We start from the raw sequence: 18,807 nt of genomic DNA, 5'->3' as shown, positions 1-18,807 counted from the left end.
CAGAATCGAAAAGAAGACATATTGATTTCAAATAGTGGAAGTAATAATTATCAATTGGTTGTTTCTGTAAGGTTATTTGGAATTCCTTCCTTTGATCCTCTTTTCAACCTGCTTTAGATTAGTTTTCATGCTAATTCATTTCATCCATCCCTCTGATATTCACTAATGTCTAATATTCCCCATTTTGTGCTGGGCACTGGGAGCATAATAGTGAACAAGACTTGGTCCCTGCCCATTGGGGATCCACTGGTGGAGCTCGAAACACAAACGGATAATTATCACACACTGTGATAACCTAATTGAATTATCAAGTCAATTTAGTGTGTGTTGAGGGTCTGCTCTGTCCCGGGTATGGTGCTGGGCATTTTCACAGGCAGTGAAGAGATATCTGGCCCTGTCCCCAGGAAGCTCATAGCATAGTGAAGGAGACAGGAAACAAACCAATAACCAATCATTGCAAATCATCATGGTCATGAGGGAAGGACAGGGAGTTCTGGGATGCAGACTAACAGGACAGGGAGCAATGCAGGGAAGGCCTGAGAAGGAAACAGGACCCAGACAGGCAGCTAAGATACTTTGGAGGAGTTGACGAAAGTGTTCCAAGGAGCCAGGGGAAATGTCATGGTGGGCAGTCCCAAGAGACAGAAGTAGGGTGCAGAGGCTTACAGGCATCAAGACGCCAGGAAGCCTGAGCTGCCCGGCATTAGTTCAGGGCTGTAGGAGTTCAGAGTTCCTGTGGGGAGGGGGCGAGATGAGGCTGGAATGACAGAGCAAGGCCAGATCGTAGATGGCCGCCAGTCCCAGGCTAAAGAAGCTTGGAGTTTGTCTGGATCGTGGTAAAATGTAGAGCTTATCAAACCCCAGCCCCGGGCACTCAAGTACCCTAGAGCCTTTTCTGTGTTCCCATGAAGTCGGACCTCATCGATGGTATTTTATGCCATGATCAAGCTGTACACTTTAAAAGAGGTGTCACAGGTGGCCTGCTGACAACTTAAAGATTTAACTGATTTTCTTTTTCACTTCTAGAGAAATCCTGTTGCTGTACTTTGCCTTTAACTGCCTCAAGGCCACATTTCATCGTTAAAGGGGGACATGGAGGGCATTTGGAGATCAGCAGAGGGTGGTCAGAGTCCCTAAGGTGGGGGATATAAAATCAATTTTGATACAGAGCTCCAGGCTGACGAGGGCCTTGGAGATCGGCTGGGTGAGAAACCAAGCACAAGTCTGGGCTAAGCAAAGAGGGAGCTGGACAACTGAGTCCCATGACATCTACCCAGTGACCTGGATCTTCAGGGTCACCTGTCTGAGGACAGGGTCAAAACAGCAAAACTGCACAAGAAGGAAGGAAACACTTCAGCTTGCCTACCTGGTGTGGGCGGCGGTGACCCCTCCCGCCCTGGTAGGGCCTGTTCGGATCCAGAGTTTGGGGAACCCAGGTGGAGGCAAAAAGCTCCATAAGGGGAACACCATGCTTCTTGCTAATCAGATCCTGGGTTTCTCAAGTCCAGTGGTTTTCATTTGAGAAAAAAATGAAGTGCTTGATGTGTACAGTGAGTTTCTTACAAGTTACAGATGTAAAATAAGACAATCGGGAGTGACTTGCCTGAAGGGCTAAGGAACCCAAGGACAGTTTCTTTGATCTTTTGAAACAAATGCCCTCTGGCTATCCTTGGGTCCAGAGCCCAGGTTGGGGCCAGCACAACCAGAGACTGGGAACACTCCTGGTCCTTTACGCCAGGCATGATCTCACTTAGGGGTAGTTACTTCCATTGTCCCAGTTTGCAGATGAGAACATGGAAGCCCAGAGAAGTGAATGACTTGCCCAGGGTCACTGACAAGACAGAGGTAGGAGAGTGGCGCTCCAGGGGCCCTCCTCAAGCAAGGCTATTTGGATTCCAGCAAAGTGCTGTGACTGCTAAAGTTATGAGTCAGAGAGGAGAGCAAGGAGATGGGGGAAGAGAGAGAAATATATATATATATATGGAAAAGAAATCGAGAAGCATAAAAAAGGTGTGGGGAGGAAAAGGAGGAGGAGGGGGAAAGGGAGGGAGGAATAAAGGAGATCAACTTTTGAATAAAGGCTTAATCCCATCAGCTGTCTTTTTTATTTTCTTTTTAAGTTTTTTCAGATTTCTGAGAAGGTACTGCATTGCTGGCCTGACAACACCGAGACACAGAACCACATTTGAAAAGCCCTTTGTTCCGCCTGGTGATAATATAACTCTGTAAATGGTGTGGACCAGTGTACAAAGTACCGCCCCTCCCCCCCACTGGTGACCTGCAAGGACAGCTGAATGCCTTCTGGTGCCCTGAGCCTAGAAGAGTAGGATTGGCCTTTCAGAAACAGCTGGCCTGATTCATCTAGAACAAAAGCCAGCTCTTCCTGCTAAATCCCTGGCAGGCATAGGCTGTGAGGCCACAGGCCCCTGTGCCCCTCTGCAGGAAATGTCTTCTTGATCCAACTCCAATGGTGTCAGTCTTCTGCTTTTGACAGCTTCCCATTGCCCATTCTCCTGGGCTTGGCATGTTCCCAGCCCCACACAGGAGGTGTACCTCGGAAGGAAATCTGAGTTCTAGTCCCAGTCCTGCCATTTTGCAGCCATGCAATGGAAACAAGGGACATTGCCTCGCTGAGCCTCCAGCTGTGAAGTGGGAGTGTGAAATTTGTTCTTAGGTTTGAAGGAGACAATGCCCAAAGCAGGTACCCAGGCGTCCAGTTGTTCTCCTCTTTCTTGTCACCTGGATGCATTGTGCTGTATGGCTTGGTCCATAATTTAGCCCCTGAACCTTGCAATTCCGCAGGCTGGCACATGCTTACCCACCTTAAACACCTCCCTGCCTTTCCCTAGGGGGCGTCCCATAAGGACACCAGTGGCTGTTTACAGAGCCCTTCTATGCCCAGGCCTTGGCATGGATCATTTCACTATTATCAGAAGAAACCAAAGCACTGAAAGGTTGAGTGAGTTCGGGTGTCTGCCAACACCCACAAGAACAGAAATAGCACCACATCGAAGATTTTTAGTGTGTGTGTTTAAGGGATTTTATGAATTACTTTTGTGTGTGTGCGCGCACACGCGCGTGTACTAAGATTGAACTCAGGGGTGCTTTACTGCTGAGCCACTTATTTTTCACTTTGAGGCAGGATCTCCCTAAGTTGCTGAGTGTCTTGCTAAGTTGCTGAGTCTGGCTCCACACTTGTGATCCTCCTGCCTCAGCCTTCTGAGTGTGCCGGGCATGAATTACTTTCTGTTTCTAAAGCATGGCACCTTCTAACCCCTTTAAAAATAGTTCTATATATTTGTTAAACAACTCCACTCCAAATGCTTTCCATATAAGGAAAAGTAAGTAGGGACAGGGTGTAGCTAAGTGGTAGAGTGCAATACTTAGCATGTGTGAGGTCCTGGGTTCATGTACCAGCAGAGAGATCAGTAAGTTGTTATCAATATTTGTCTCAAGTAGACAAGAAGAGGCCAACATCATGTCTTAACATTGTTGAGATGAAATAAAATAATACCTGATCCTGTAAAGGAGGCACCGAAAATAACTTACCTTGCCCTTGGCCTTCTTCACTTTGGCTATAAAAAGATTCTGTGCTTTGGAATCAGATCTGGATTCAAATCCTATTCTATTGTTATAGAGACTGAAGTGGATTACTTATCTTTTCTGAGCCTGCTTTCTGATTTGAAACATGGACAATAACAATGCCTTGCTTAGTAGTTACAAAGTTTAACTGAAATAATAAAGTGGCCAGCACACAGAAAGCACTCAAAATAGAGTCATTATAATTGTGATTTGCTTATTATTATTATAAATACCACTGTGGTAGGGTCAGCTGTATGGAGCTGCGGGCAGCAGTAGTAAGCCCAGCAGAAGGAACAACTTGTACTTTTGGTCTTTCCTTGAAAATCTAACCTGGGAGGTGGGCTGGCTGAGAGATCTTCTGCTGTGTGATGATCAGTGACCTTTGCTGATGCCCATGCTGTATGGCATCTTACTGGCATTTATGGGGCATAATTAGAGTCATGCCTGCTGGGAGTCCAGTGATGCAGAAATCCACAAACTTTGGAGCTTAGGACTGAGTTGTTAGCGTTTATGTGGAACTCAGAGTCTTAAGTTCTCATTAAAATAAAAGGACAGGGGCTGGGGTGTAGCTCAGTGGTGGAGTGCATGCTTAGCATGCATGGGCCCTGGGTTCCATTCCCAGAACCCAAAGGAACAACCACAAAATAATAAAACAGTGGAACAGACATTCCTGCCGAGGGCATTGGGAAACATTTGGATAGGCAGCTCTTGCATCCTCCCTTGAGTCCACCGTAAGTGTTCCAAATCCCTCTATCTGACCAAACACTTCTCATTCACTCATTAATCCAATAAAAATGTTGCTAAGCATCTGCTCTGTGCCAGGTATTATTTTGACACTGGGATTATACTGGAAAACCAAGCAAATATACTTTCTCTTTGCACTGAGCTCCCAGTCTAATGAGGCAATACACCATAAACACACAATCTGAATGCAGAGAGTTGAACAGGGTTGTCAAGGGCAGGAAGGGGACCCAGGACACGAGTCAGTGATGTTCTGGGAAATGATAAACATTAGGTTACAGATTTTACTGATCTGTGGTATAAATATTCCTACTTGGCTGATTTCAGGCCACCAACGTGGTATCACTGATGTTATTGGAGTTGGGGAGCAGTGTGCCATAGTACACAAATATAGTATTTCTACCATCTACATAAATAGCTAAAATAATCTTAAGAGTATAGACAGTTGTGAAGTATAGTAAAATTATTGGGAGGCTATGGTTTGAGAATTACCGTTATAATTTGTTTAATTATAAGTTTATATGAATTGTTATGGAAGGCTGTAACAGCTGGCTGTAAAAATTCCTGGAGATTTAATAATAGGCTCTTGTGACCTAGCACGAGCTGGCTCTAGCACACCAATGAAGCAGGTCCAGGGTGGAACAAAACGTAGTCTCCCCCTCCCCCGTTCTTCCAGCTGTGTCTTGCTCCAACCTCTACACCCTTGCTTATTCTGTGCCTTAGCAAAAGAGTCTGTCTCCTTCCTCACCTCCATTCTTACCCTTCCATTCTTTAAAGGTGGCTGAGACCTCCTGCCTGGTACAACCATTTTCTCTTCCAGGTTGTCCTAAACTTTTCTATGGGAATTGCACCCCTCCATCCACAGCAGCAGGAGTAGCCAGGTTTGGATGGTATGACCCTGTCACTCTGGCTGACTTTAATTGAAATAAAGAATAGCCATCTAACCCAGGTTAGAATGAGGACCACAAAAAAACGATTGCATCTTGCTGCTGGTAAATACTTATTTATGAAAAGCAGAAATGTTTGTGAGACATGAGGCAGAGGAATGAAGTGGTGGGCAGAGAGTGAAGATGGAGTGAGGGTAAGTTCTGAGTTCTCTTTAGTACCCAGGCCCTACTGTGGTCTATCCCGGAAGCCCAGCTGCATCCCTGCTCTGCATTCCATGGGGTGTTCCTGACCTCCTGAGAGCACACCTTTAAATCATCCTTGATAAGATCCCTGTCTTGCACAGCCACATCAATGTTTATAGCAGCTCAATTCACAATAGCTAAACTATGGAACCAACCTAGATGCCCTTCAACACATGAATGGATAAAGAAAATGTGACACATATATACAAATGGAATATTACTCAGCCTTCAAGAGGAATGAAATTATGGCATTTGCAGGTAAATGGATGGAACTAGAGAATATCATACTAAGTGAAATAAGCCAATCCCAGAAAACCAAAAGCTGAATCTTTTCTCTGATAAGCAGAAGCTAATCCATAGTGGGGCCAGATGATGGGGAAGATTAAGGAAATTTGGTTTGTGTAGAGGTGAGTGAGGGAAGGGGTGGGGTTGTAGGGATGGGAAGGACGGCAGAAAGAGACAGACATTATTACTCTATATACATGTATGATTTCACTAGTGGAGTGACTCTGAACCATGGACAACCAGGGGAATGAGAAGTTGGGCTCCATTTGTGTTCTATATGTCAAAATGCATTCTGCTATAAAATAAATAAACGATTTAATTTTAAAAATCCCTGTCTTGGCTCTGCTTCTAGGAATCTGCTGTAAGCCACTGGATGATCAGAAAATACATCCTTTCATAATTTATTTATTTTTTTAAAGAGAGAGAGAGAGAGAATTTTTTAATATATATATATATTTTTTTAGTTTTCGGCGGACACAACATCTTTGTTTGTATGTGGTGCTGAGGATCAAACCCGGGCCGCACGCATGCCAGGCGAGCACACTACCGCTTGAGCCACATCCCCAGCCCCTCATAACTTATTTTTTAGTTAGCTCTTAGAGAAATCGACAACCAAAAGAGCCCCACTGACGCAGAAGTCCTCCCTGGCCCATCTAGCCTTCTGTGAGTCACTTAACAAGACTCTTGCTGCCTTTCTCTGTGAACATGATGGAAGATGGCCAGCCTCAGAAGGGCATCCTTGGCCTTCAGAGATGACCAGTCTTCACAAGCCCAATTAACCACAATTGTCATGTCCAAGTTCCAATTACAAATTCTGATAATCCAGTTTGGTTCAGGTGTCCACTGCTAATGCTGTCAACTGTGTTGCACGGGATGAAGGTAATTGTACAAACACAGGTGCCCAGTCAGAGCCATCCCTGGAAGTGGCAAGAGGTGTTCTCAAGGAGGGACAGGCACAGCAATTATTTCTTGCATAGCCTGCATGAGGTCTTCATTTCTCCCATCCTCACTGCAGGGAGGAGGTGGTCTTCTGGCAAAAGAATATATCCAAGTTCTTTACCAGAGGAGATTCATATCAGCAAGACATTCACTCTGAGGTGAGGATACAGACAAATAGGCCTGACCGATGTCTATAACCAAGGAGCCTAAAAAAGAATAAGGACACGGCACCCAGACAAAGGGGACTTCTAGGCACCCCCACAAGGCAGGCATGACCCAGAAGGAACAGGCTGGGATATATCCTGACCGGCCATGAAACATGTGTGTTAATGCACAAAGCAAAGCACTGGGAACGTGCTTGGCCCTCCTAAATGAGTAGAGGTTATCATCACCATTGTCATCCTTTGGTGATAGCCTGTGCCTATGTGCCTTTCCAGCCACCAAATGGAGAAATCACAGGGTTATGGGTGTGTAAGTTCCTCTGCTCTCTTGGTCTCAATTTCCCCATCTCTAAAATGAGGTCGGATCAGATACTCCACAATTTTTTCTCCTGATTTGATATCAATTCCTGACTTGATATTTTCCAGCTCTACAAAAGTACAGATTCAGAGGTCCACCTCCCATAGGCTCAGAGAAGTTTCTGGGTTTGGAAATGCCATGTTAGATAATTCCAGGGTATGTGTGTGGCGGAGCTTGTGATCAAAGAGCTCAGAGCCAAGCAGCCTGTGTTTCTGCCTTCCTCCTCCACGACTCCAAGTGAGCCAGAGAGCCTCTGGAAAAATCAGAGTGGCAGGGAGGGTGTGAGCCTCTCTGGGGGTAGACACCCTGCTTCAGTACTCAGAGAAAGTAGAACTGGGTAGTTGCTCAAGCCATCAAGCATGGCAGAGTGTGACGTAAGACATTGAGCAAAGGAGCCGGATCAAGGATTCTTGCACAGAGGACCAGATTGCACAGTATCCAGTGAGCTACTTAACCCACTGTGGCTTGGCTTCATCATCTGAAAAATGCACATGGTAACACAAACCCTGAGAGGCAGGCAGGGGTGGGGAGAATGACAGTTGATAACGAGCAGAAAGCCTGGCGCCTGATGTGAAGCATCAGAGAAGTGGTGGCTGTGATCTCTGCTGTTGTACAAAGAGAGTTGTGCAGGAGGAAGAGCCAGAAGGGATTCCCCAGGCCCTGCGGCTTCCCTGGCTGCTTCTCAATGGAAAAACCAGGAAGGAAGTTCTGCACTTTTTCTTTCTCTGCCATTTGAACACCACCAGCCTTTCCTGCTCTGATCTCTGGCACCCAGCAGTTATTGACTCTGGTGCATTTTGTCTTGCATTACAGGGAGTTTTACTCTGGTCAAACATGGGGCTGCTGCCAGCAACTAGACTGGGAATGGACACCTTGCCATCTGGTCCAGTCCTCTGTTTGGTACATGAGTTATCCCAAATTGGAGTCATGTAGCACCTGCAAGAGACCAGGTAACTCATGTTTGTACCAGGACTTTTGAGAGAGTGTCCTATGCCCTGCTCCATTATATATGGCTGTTTCTCAAATGCATGTTTGATACTGTTGTGATAAATAAGATCATTTGTTTGTTTAAAAGTGAACTTGCACTCATCTCTCTGGCCAGTGTGGATTTTCTCAATTGCCTAAGATAGTAGGCACCATCACACTACTGAGCACATCCATTTATGGAGAACACTGTGTTCAGTCTTTCTCCCACTGAGTCTTCCCACTGCTCCATGAAGAGGCAAGCAACTGTGCCCATTATGCAAATGAGTAAACTAAGACTGAGGTATGTTAAGTCAGTTGTCCAGAGTTCCAGGACAGGCAGATGCCAAGGGTTCCAACTCTGAACTTCTGACTCCAAAGCCCCAGCTGACTGTTCTCATTTTAGGCCAGAGACGCACTTGGCGTTTCTGGGTTCTTCATTCTGGATGAAGCTGGGAACGACTCTCCTTTATTCCTTTCCGTGGGTCTGTCTGCTTTTGTCACATGTCCTCTACTTTTGTGGGGAGCCCATTTCACCAAAGTGGGCCCTGGGCTGAAATCTGCCGCCGCTGGTCCTAGCTCACCCTACTGAGCTCTTGGGCCGCAGCCCAGTTCCAGAGCAGCTGTCTGTCCACCCCAACCCCTAGACTCCTTCAGACTCCCGCCATAAATTCTTGGCCTCAGTTTCCTCCCAAGCAGGGAGCTTGCTGCCTTCAAGCGGGGCACAGTGAGGGGTTTCATAAAGTGAAACAGCGCGCTGGACGAACGCCCGCCGGGATCCAGCGTCTCCATCCTCCCTGCTGCCCACGGGCGGGGCTGATGCTCCTCCCCCACCGCTGCCGGCCTGGCCGCCCCGCCCCGAGGGCGGCTCCCGCCCGCGCCCTGCCCACCGGCCGCTCACCCCGCAGCGCCCCCGCCCAGCCGCCCGGAACCAGCTGAGCGCAGCTGGACCCAGTAGCCGCCGTCGCCAGCTCCTCGGTAGCAGGTAGGGGTGACCGCCGGGGCGTCGGAGGCCGCGGGATGATCTCTCTCCTCTCCCTCCTCTCCAGCTCCCAGCTTGTGCGCGCCTGCAGCTCGACCCGGCCTCCGGGCATCGCTGGAGAGGGCTTCCTTGCCCCCTTTGGGGGTCTTCCAGGGGACCCGGGAATGTAGTCCCGGGGCTGGGCAGGAGCGGGGAGTTGGGGGTGGGCAGGCCTCCACTCACAGGCTCCGCTGCGCTGCTAACCTTGCCTCACCCCCGCGGGTGGGGGAACTGGGCCGGGGTCGCCCTCGCACTTGGGGTGTTGGACCGAGAAGGCAGGTGAGTGCCTGCCGGCGGTCTGGGCGGTGGCTTCGCAGAGGTGTCTGCGCAGCGGTTCCTCCACTCCTGGGTAACACCTTTGTCTGCTCTCCCGGGCGATGGGGAGCCTCCACCTCCTCCTTCTTTCTGGGACCAGGACTGTTAGAAAGTTCTTCCTTGTATGGGGCTGAAATCTGCATGCGTCTGTTACCTGTAGGCACTGTCTCCTCCCGGGCTCTGCAGGGTGCGTTACCTTGCCCCACGCCCGCGCGAACTCCTTTCAGAGTTGAAGACAGTGATTGGAACCCCTTCTCGCAGAGCTCCCATCTCTTCTCAGGTCCACCCTCCCCACGACCTAAGTAAACCACCTTCCCTCTGTCCTGTGCATACTAGCTAGCTGCCCTAGGCAGGGCCCAGGGAGAGCCCCAATCCAGGGAAGTCTGAGGACTGGGGTGTGGGTGCGGAGACGTTGGCTCTTCTCAGACATCCATTCCCTATGCTGCCCTCGCAGAGCAGAGAGGGCATCTTTAAAACGCCCAGCCCTCATCCCTGGCTGTCCCCATGATAGAGCTACGTGGAAGGCGGGGCCTCAGGGGAGGTGCCTCTCTCGCTTTTGTTTGGCTTTTAGTACTTTTCAAAGACTTATTAATCCTGTATGTCCTGTTCTCCCAGGACCACATTTCTGACCAGGGCACGAGGACCTTTTGCCCTTTGCCCTTTATACTGACCATAGCTCCTTGGAGACTCACCCCCATCCCCATTCCACAGTGAGGAAACTCTAGGGCCGAGTTCATGGGGCTCTTAGTCACATAGCAGCCAGGCCAGGACCCAGTTCCTACCTGCCCTTTGCTGACTCCTGGCTGGTGGGACTTTCGACTCTTTCCCTGGTATTCCATTCACTGAAGGACCCAGTCCACTCCCGACATACCCTTGGGGTGCTGGCTGATGTTTCTTGGGGGATATTAAGGGTAAGTGGCTTGGGACAGAGGAGGATGGGAAGAGGCACAGTTGGTATCCAGTTTCTTTGAAGCTGCATTTTCCTCTCCTGGAGCCCCCCCCCCCCCATTTATAAATGCCAAGGGAAATTGTAAGCAGCTGGGGCAGCTTGGTTTGGCACTTGGGTGAGTTACATAGCAGCAAAGGTTTCCATGTGAACCAGGAAAGGGAACTTTACTCCAGAATTTTCCATAGTCTTGTTATTATGGACTAATATGAACCCCAGGGGAGCAGGACTATTAGCCTGTCATGGCATTTCCTTCCTTTTCTCCTACCCCATTGTAGTACCCTTCTGGGGCCCAGGAACCATCCTCAAGGTACTTCCCATCTATAGTGGTTGGTACAGCTGTGCCATACTGAAATCAGTTTTAGGTTGTGAGAGGGGTGACTAATTCTGGGGGAACCAGATCTCAGAAGTGAGTAATTATTTATCAGGAAAAAAAAAATGGATCCTAGGGAAAGCTATTCTAAGAAGCAGGGACAGTTTATGCAAAGGCACTGAGGTTTTCTGAACAATCCTCATGGCTATAATGGCAGGTGGGAGGAATGGTGGAGTGGTGGAGTTGGGATTGTAAATGAAGATGGAGCTGAATTATAAACTAAGGACTTGGACTTAATTCTGAAGACAGTGAGGAACTGAGAAAGGTTTCAAAGAGAGCAGTGATAAATACTGTCATTAATCTGGTGGCTGATATATGGGGTGCAGTGGAAGGTGCTGAATGGGAGGCAGGGAGACCTATAGGAGGTTATCCCTGGTCCAGGTGAAAGGGCAGGCAGGTCTGAACTAGAGCCGAGCCTGAGGGATTGAGCAGAGTGGCAGATTCTGAAAGCCCAGCTAAAGGTCTCAGAAGCTGCCACAATTTCATCTAAGAAAAGACAGCAACTGGAGAAAGCAAACCAGGTAAAGCTGCTTCATTATTTTCAGTATGGTTGTTTTGTTCCTCTTTGTTAGTTTTAAAACAAGAATTTTTTTTTTTTTAAGATTTAAAAATAGAGAAGAGTTCACACGCAATTTTGTCCCTCCAAACCCTCTTCTTCCCCAGAGGTGGCCACTGGTTAACAGTGGTGTGTGCACTTCACTGAACTGTTTGTTACAAGCAAGAGCTGTTGACCAGAGGTCTTCAAGATTCTTAGCCATGCAGGGCCAGTGGTCACCCCTCCCTACTCCACGAGGGCAGTTTGGGTCCTTCATGACATGTGTCCAGGTCATAGAGATGACTTCTGGTGATACACTCTTTTTTTTTTTCTTTTCAAGATATGTTTACAACCTGTGTCTGCAGTTTCTGAGTGTGGATTTGCTTACTAGAGACCACCTGCTTGAGGGAAGTTAGAAGCACTGGCTTAGGAGTACAGCTGCAGTCTTAGTTCTTCTGGGTGACCTTGGATTCCTCATCTGTAAAATAGAAGGCTTTTGGTCTGCATGATCATGATCATCATTGTCATCAAAAGTTACCTTTTAATATACCACATACTGGAATATTGATTATTTCATGGATTCCTCATAACTGTTCCTCTGGGGCAGATAAGAATGATTCCGTTTTACAGATGAGGAAACTGAGGTTTCCAGAAGATATATAACGTGCCTCAGTTGTGTGGCTATTTAAGGAGATGGTATCAGGATTCCAGAAGTCTGACTACAGAGCTGTAGCTGTTAATTACTGCACAAAATGTTCTCCCACAGTTTCTGTCTAGTCTGAGCACTGTAAGAGGTGTGGATGTGTGTGTGTGTGTGTGGGGGGGGTGTCTGCTATGGCTGTTAGGAGGGATAGACTTAGTGGCTCAGCACAAAGCGGAGAGGCCTGGAGGGGCCCTCTTATTTATCAACTCCTCCTTTTCTTTACCATCAACAGGGCCCCTGAGTTTAGGCAGTCTCTTGCATATTTCAGGAAATCCAGGCTCCTAGACACAGACTTTGACGGACAAGGTCATTTGGTGAAATGGGAGCCCAGCATAGACTGGTCCCCTCTTTTCACTATTTGAGCCCTTGTTGTGGAAATCTATCTAAAGAAGCCAGGGAAAGTGGGTCCCCTTGTGCCCCCTGGTTATTCCCTGAGGAAGTGTGGGCTAAAGCAGAGAAAAGCAGGTCCCAGGAGTTAGGCGATTTTGGGGGGAGGGAAAGAAAGAGAGCAGTGTTTAGGCAGCTGAGGGATGTTAAGTAAAAATATCTCCTGCCTTTCAGTGAGCCAGTGTGTGTCATATTTCAGCTTGATGTGGTTTGTGAAGTTGGAGACCACAGGAAGCTCAATTCTTGCTCTGACCAGCTTCCCCTCCCCCGTCCCCACTATAGGCCTGTTCCCCCCTGCCCTGTCCAGGACCACATCAGCAATTAAGGGAGGGCAGAGAATAGCAATGGGCGTGGTGGACAAGGCTAAGCTGCTGGAGGCCTGGGCTTGGGTCCTGGCTTTGCCACTGACAGTGCTTGGTGACTTGAACTGTTGTATGCCTTTCTCTGGGCCCCAGACTCCATTCCACACTACGGCTGGACAGCATGATGTCAGGTTTTCAGTGCTGATGGCCTCCAAGTCAAAAGGCTTTGTGTTCAGCACAGGAGCATGACATCTACATGTCTGAGAGCACAAAATGAGCTCACAGAAGTCATGCACCTAAGTTCAGCTGCTCTTGAGTTTGGCCTTTTGGGGTTCAATTGAGGGCCCTCATTTTGCAGACAGGAAATTGAGGCCTAGGATTTATTTGCATACCCTTCTTCTAATAACAAGCAATGATAATGATGCCACTGTACAGAGATGTTAGCTGTGTGTGTTACTTTTTGCTTTCACTGTGTTTTTGGGGTTTTTTTGGCTTTGTTTTGGAACCAGAGATTAAACTCGGGGATGCTCCACCACTGAGCCACATCCCCAGCCCTATTTTGTATTTTATTTAGAGACAGGGTCTCATGAGTTGTTTATGCCTCGCTGCTGCGGAGACTGGCTTTGAACTCATGATCCTCCTGCCTCAGCCTCCCAAGCTGCTTGGATTACAGACATGCACCACTGCACCCAGCTGCTTTCACTGTTTTTTGACAGTCTTATGAAGGAAGAGGACTCCACTTTATAGATGAGAAAACTGAGGCTCTGCCTAGAGAAACGAAATAACCTTTTTTTCTTTGAGCCTCACAATATCCCTGAGGTTGTCATGAGGTGATATATTTTGCTGATGAGGAGAACTGAGGCCCAGAGCTGTGAGCTCCCTTGCCCAGGGGTCACCTGGACAGCGAGGTTCCTTCCCAGGCCCTCCTGCTTCCCCTTGTGCTGGCTTTGTTTTTTCTGCATCACAGGGCACCTCTGCCTCTCTTGTATTCAGTACTTGGATTAAGGAATAAGAACAGTTTTTTCCTGGGCTGTGAAGTGTCCCTGACACCCATTCGTCCTAGAGGGATTCAGAAAGAATTTGAGCCATGGAGCCATGTAGGGAACTCTGAGGAAGGACCAGGACAGGAGGAGTGGCTTCATTTATTCTTCTGAGCTAATTAAACAAATAGTTTGTTTTTTTTTTTTTAACTTTCTAATTTCAACAAATATATCATCTGGGTATATGTGAGCCTTCAGGGTGGGGCTGGGCCCGGCTTCAGTGGCTGTGGCTGTGGCTGGGCTGGGCTCTCGTTGGCACTCTGTAAATACTGGTTAAATTTGGGGAGTGGCTTAGTGACATTGGTGGCATATGTATTTTTCTCTTTCCTCCTCCATGAACCTTTATCCCCCTTATAATAAATGCTTCTGATGGAAAATTTAGAGGAAAACATATTTTAAAAAATAAGAACTGACTGTAATTCTACCAAGCAGAAGCAATCACTGCTAACATTTGGGTACATTTTCTTCCTGATATTTTCAGTGCCTTTGTTTTGATGCCATGTAAAATTGTGGTCATACTGCTTTTATAATTTTCTATCCTGGCTTTTTGGGGTTTTAAAAGTCTACTATATTTAAGTAGTATAAATGCATATTTAGTTTATTTCACTCTGAATAGATGAGGGGATTAAAATGAAACGATGCATTTTATTAAAATTTTTTTGTTGTTGTTTTTTGACAGTGCTTAGAATCAAACCCAGGCCCTCAAGCAGGCTGGGCAACTGCTAAACTCCATCCCAGCCTTACTGTTTTAAATTATGAAAGTGATTCATGCGCATAAGACTTTTCATCACTCTCTAACATGCCATCTTTGATGTGCATATGCCATGTTTACTTGATAATCCTCTATTATTAAATATTTAGGCTGTTTACAAACACTAGTGTAATGAACACCCTGGGGCATAAGTTTTTGTATCTTCACAAAGGTATCTGCACAGTCCAGTGGCAGGAAAGGCTAAAGAGTTAAGATTCCAGGCTGAGAGCAGAGAGAACTTTGTTCTGCTTCCAATTTCTGCTTTGCACTTGCAACAAGACCTTGAGCAAGTCACGTCTCTGTGCTTTGGTTTCCTCATCTGTAGAGTTAGGATTTCAACACTGAGTTCATAGGAATTTAAAAAATGCTTAACATGGTGCTTGACAAGTGCGGTCCTTCAGGTACTAGGAGTTTCTATTCTCTCATTTGATTCAGAACTGCCTTAGGAAGGGGCAGGGAGGGGTAGGTCATTCCCCTCTATGGATCCGCTTATATGTTCTTGGCTTCATGAGTTTGGTTAGGTTGAAGAGTGCTATTTAAGAGGTAGACTTTTGTGGGCTACCCTGTGGCCCTAGCCCCACGCCACCCTTCCCCAGGGTATCTCTGTTTCTCCTACAAAGCATATTCCAGTTCCAATGACTGCCTTCTTTCTAGAATATTCTTTCAGAAGTAGGATCTATCAGCCCAGCTTTTTTAGCAGTGTTTCAAAAGACCATAACATTCATGGTTGTATACAGTTCAGCATTAGGGCTTCATCTGAGAGCTTTTCAGAAATGTGGGATCTCAGGCTCTGCCTTAGAGTTGCTGTATTTAGCAAGTTAAACACACACAGGATGCTAAATTAGAATTTCAGATAAAAATGAATAATTGCTTAAGCACAGTATCCTTCCTGCAATATTTAGGACATACTTCTACCAGAAACTTTCACTGTGTATCCAAAATTCAAGTTTAAGTGGGCGTCCTGTATTTTATCTGGCAACCCCATCTATTCTGGGCCTACTGAATTCAAATCTGCATTTTCACAAGATCCCCATGGGATTCATGGGCAAATTCAAGTGTGAGAAACATTTCACCAGGGCCCCTGCCATCAAAGTTCAGGGGGGAGTTTTTTGGTAATGAATGCGTTTGTAAAAGAGAATGCCCTATTTGTAAGGAGACTGACTGATCATTCACAAATCAATCATTTGTACACATCTACATTGTATTTGTTTGTTTTTCTGTTTTTGTTTTGTAGTGGGTTTTGCAGTGCTGGGGATTGGGCCCAGGGCCTTTCATGTGCTAGGCAAACACTCTATCCCTGAGCTGCATCCCCAGCCCTTAGGCTTTTTAAATAGAGGGTCCTTGCACATTGTCAGATGAAGGGAAAAATTCTTTGGTAAGAGGCCCAGGCCTCTTTCAAGGCCTTAGTTTCCTTGTCTATAAAATGGACCACATCCTAAGCATCCCTGCCAGTGCTCAGGCCAGGTCACTCCTCTGCTTCCACACTTATAACTGAAGGACTGGACTTTGTATTCCCAACTCCAGAGACTTTGGTATGTCTGTGGCCACTCTGGGCAGAGGACACTTCTCCTGACTCAAAACAGATTCTTTCCAGACTCCCCTTTAAAGCTGGCTCTTAGGAATCAGGAATTGCCTGGCTGCATCTCATGGACCTCATGGACCCGATGTTCATGCCCCAAGACAGCAAGTGTGTTTTCCAAAGCACACAGCAAGCTGTCTGACTGCTGTTCTGCCACTTGTGAGATTTCAAAAATACTCACCTAAACCAAAATGCCCTGGGAGGATCAAGGAACTTGGCCATGGTCATGCCCCTAGTTTGTCTGGGCTGTGTGGTCTTGGGTAAGTCATTTCCCTCTCTGACCTGTCCCCCACCTTCCAATCCATGAACTGGGAATGGCACCTTCTCTTGTTCTACCAGGGTCTACTTCTCCACCTGTCTAGGGTCTGATTGGAGCTTTCGTGCCTCCTAGTGTGGGTGTGAGATCAGTGACCTAACACTAGGACATGAAAAATGTCTCAGGCCCCTTCTCCCCTCAGACTAATTAACCCATAACTATGAGTTTCTAGAATCTGGACAATCTTTGAAATGTTTACTACCTAGTTGCAAAGTGAGGCAGGGCCCTCTTTAGCAGAGAGTGACTCAGTAGGAAGCCATCTGAAGGGGGAGGATACGCCAGAGGGCTTAGCGTTTGGCTTAGATAAATGTTTCCACCAGAAGGTTTTGTGCTTAAGATCATAAACATTATTCTCTGAGTATCTGTGAATGCAAACTCTAGCTCCTGGAGAGGCCCCAGTCTGTTTCTGTCCCTGAGCTAAGAATGATTTTTATATTTTAAAAGAGCTATTTTAAAAAAACAAAAAAGAAATGGGGAAGAATATGCAGCACAGGTTAAGGAGGTATGCAAAGACTTAAGTAGGTATGCCTAGCCCTCTGCAGAGGAGGTTCGCCACCCCGCATCTAGAGCAACCAAAACTTTGTGTGTTTCTCGAGTGAGCAATAGGCCTAGCCTTACAGTTGACATTTAGTAAGACCAAGGATAGGGGAGGCAGCCTGGTTTGGTGGGAACTGTCTAAACATCTTAGCTGTGTGACTCTAAGTCTTTGTATTTGCTTTGCCAAAGGAGAACAATATTGTCTACCTGGTAGAGTTATCGGGAGGCTGAATCATGGCGACTATGGAGTTTAACACTTGGTGTACAGAGAGTGATAACTGCTTGTCGGGGGTGGTAGTTTTAATCCTTTTGGCGTTACTGGACATCCGACACCTGAAAGTCCTCCCAATGAATTGGGGGTGGTCCCGTAGGATGAAAAAAGGCTCTGTCCCAGCCTCCCCTACTCCACCCCAGCTTCCCCTACTCCACCCTTTAGCCACCCAAAGTTCTGCAGCAGCTTGCACATTTTGACTAATGAAGCAGACTGAATTGGGGAGGGGGGCTCTAAATTTAGGAGCAACTTCCTCATGCTGAGAATGAAGTGAAGGGTTGCACTCCCAACCCTGGGAGCACAGATCGCCTGCCCACTGTCTGTCCCGCGTGGGCCAGCTAAATCTTCCTATGTGCATTTCCTGCCTTTTGCCCCTCTTTGGCCAACTGAGTCTGCACATGTGTGTCACCTGACTTTCATTTCTACAGTTTGTAACTTCTTCTATGGGAGTAGGGATAGGCGACCTAGCTGCGTCTCCCCAGTTTGGTCAAACTGCATAAAGTTCACTATTCATTTTTCCATCTTTGCTTATTTCTGGGATCTGGGCAGGGTCCCTGGGCAAGGCTGCTGGTAATGCTAGGGGTGCACTCTGTCCCCTGGGCTGGCCTTCACACCGGTGGACGGCTCTGACGCAGAATATGCCCCTCACCTTGTGCTGGGAGTTATAATTCAGCCAATAGGCACTGAGTCAGCACCCGCTGGGGTTATGAGTACTGAAAAGAAACCTCTGTCTTTTCTGGCCCTGGTGGGAGCTTGTGGGCGGTGGACTAGAGTCAATGGTTTGTGGACCTTGTTTTTAAGTTGCTGTAGCCTCAAGGTCCAAAATGGAAAACAGACCCACTTAGAGTTTGTTAGCTGGGCTCATTGTAAACCCAGCCAAGTTTGAAAACCAGGCCTCCTGCTGTCCTGATCTTGGGGAGAATGAGGTGCTTTTCTTGCCCATAGATGGCAGCATCTGTACTCTCAGCAGGCTCTGTGGGAGTGCGTGTGGACACACGTGTTATGCGTGTGTGCTAGCATATGATTTTCTGTTTTCTTCCTTTAGTAAATCTGGAGCTGTGGTGGCCTTGGCCCAAGGCCAGGCTCTGGGATATATGAGCTGCTGACGTAGAAAAACCATTCCAGTGCAGTGTGACAGGGAAGACCTGGGGGCGGTGGGGACTCAGGGGAAACAGTCTGTCTAAGGGTTGTGTGGAGGAGTCAAGGGACAGAGTGCAGTCGTGTCTGGCTGGAGCCTGGCGGGGTGCAAGTGGAAGACAGGAACCGGTGAGAGCTGAGGCTCCAGGGGTGGGCGGGGGCAGATCATGAAAGGTGATCGAAAAGTATGTTAAGGGTCTTGCCCTTTGTCTGGGGGCCTTACAGGAGCCATGGCAGAGTCTGTGCAGAGAAGCAACTTGGTCTGGGCCTGCTTTGAAGAGGTGGCATTGTTGGGGAGATAGAGGAGGCAGGAGAACCAGTTGGGGTGACTGCAGCCATCCAAGTGAGAGGAGATGGTGCATGGACCAAGATGCTGGTGTCAGGGGTGAGGCGGAGGGGACAGTGAGAGCAGCGAGTGGAGGAGGGCGATCCCTG

At 47.5% G+C, this 18,807-nt stretch overlaps 1 protein-coding gene across 1 annotated transcript in view; it reads left to right on the top strand.

Annotated features, from left to right (window-relative positions):
* Window positions 1-9,061: 9,061 nt before the first annotated feature.
* Window positions 9,062-18,807, top strand: part of Gsn (gelsolin) — a 53,606-nt gene continuing 43,860 nt past the window's right edge. The window contains exon 1 of the mRNA XM_015497651.2: window positions 9,062-9,144. The gene's annotated coding sequence lies outside the window, so the exon portion shown is untranslated. The remainder of the gene's footprint in view (window positions 9,145-18,807) is intronic.

This window comes from Marmota marmota, unplaced genomic scaffold (assembly GCF_001458135.2).
Source record: "Marmota marmota marmota unplaced genomic scaffold, marMar, whole genome shotgun sequence".
NCBI classification, from domain to species: Eukaryota; Metazoa; Chordata; class Mammalia; order Rodentia; family Sciuridae; genus Marmota; species Marmota marmota.
This window is presented reverse-complemented; position numbering and strand designations above follow the sequence as displayed.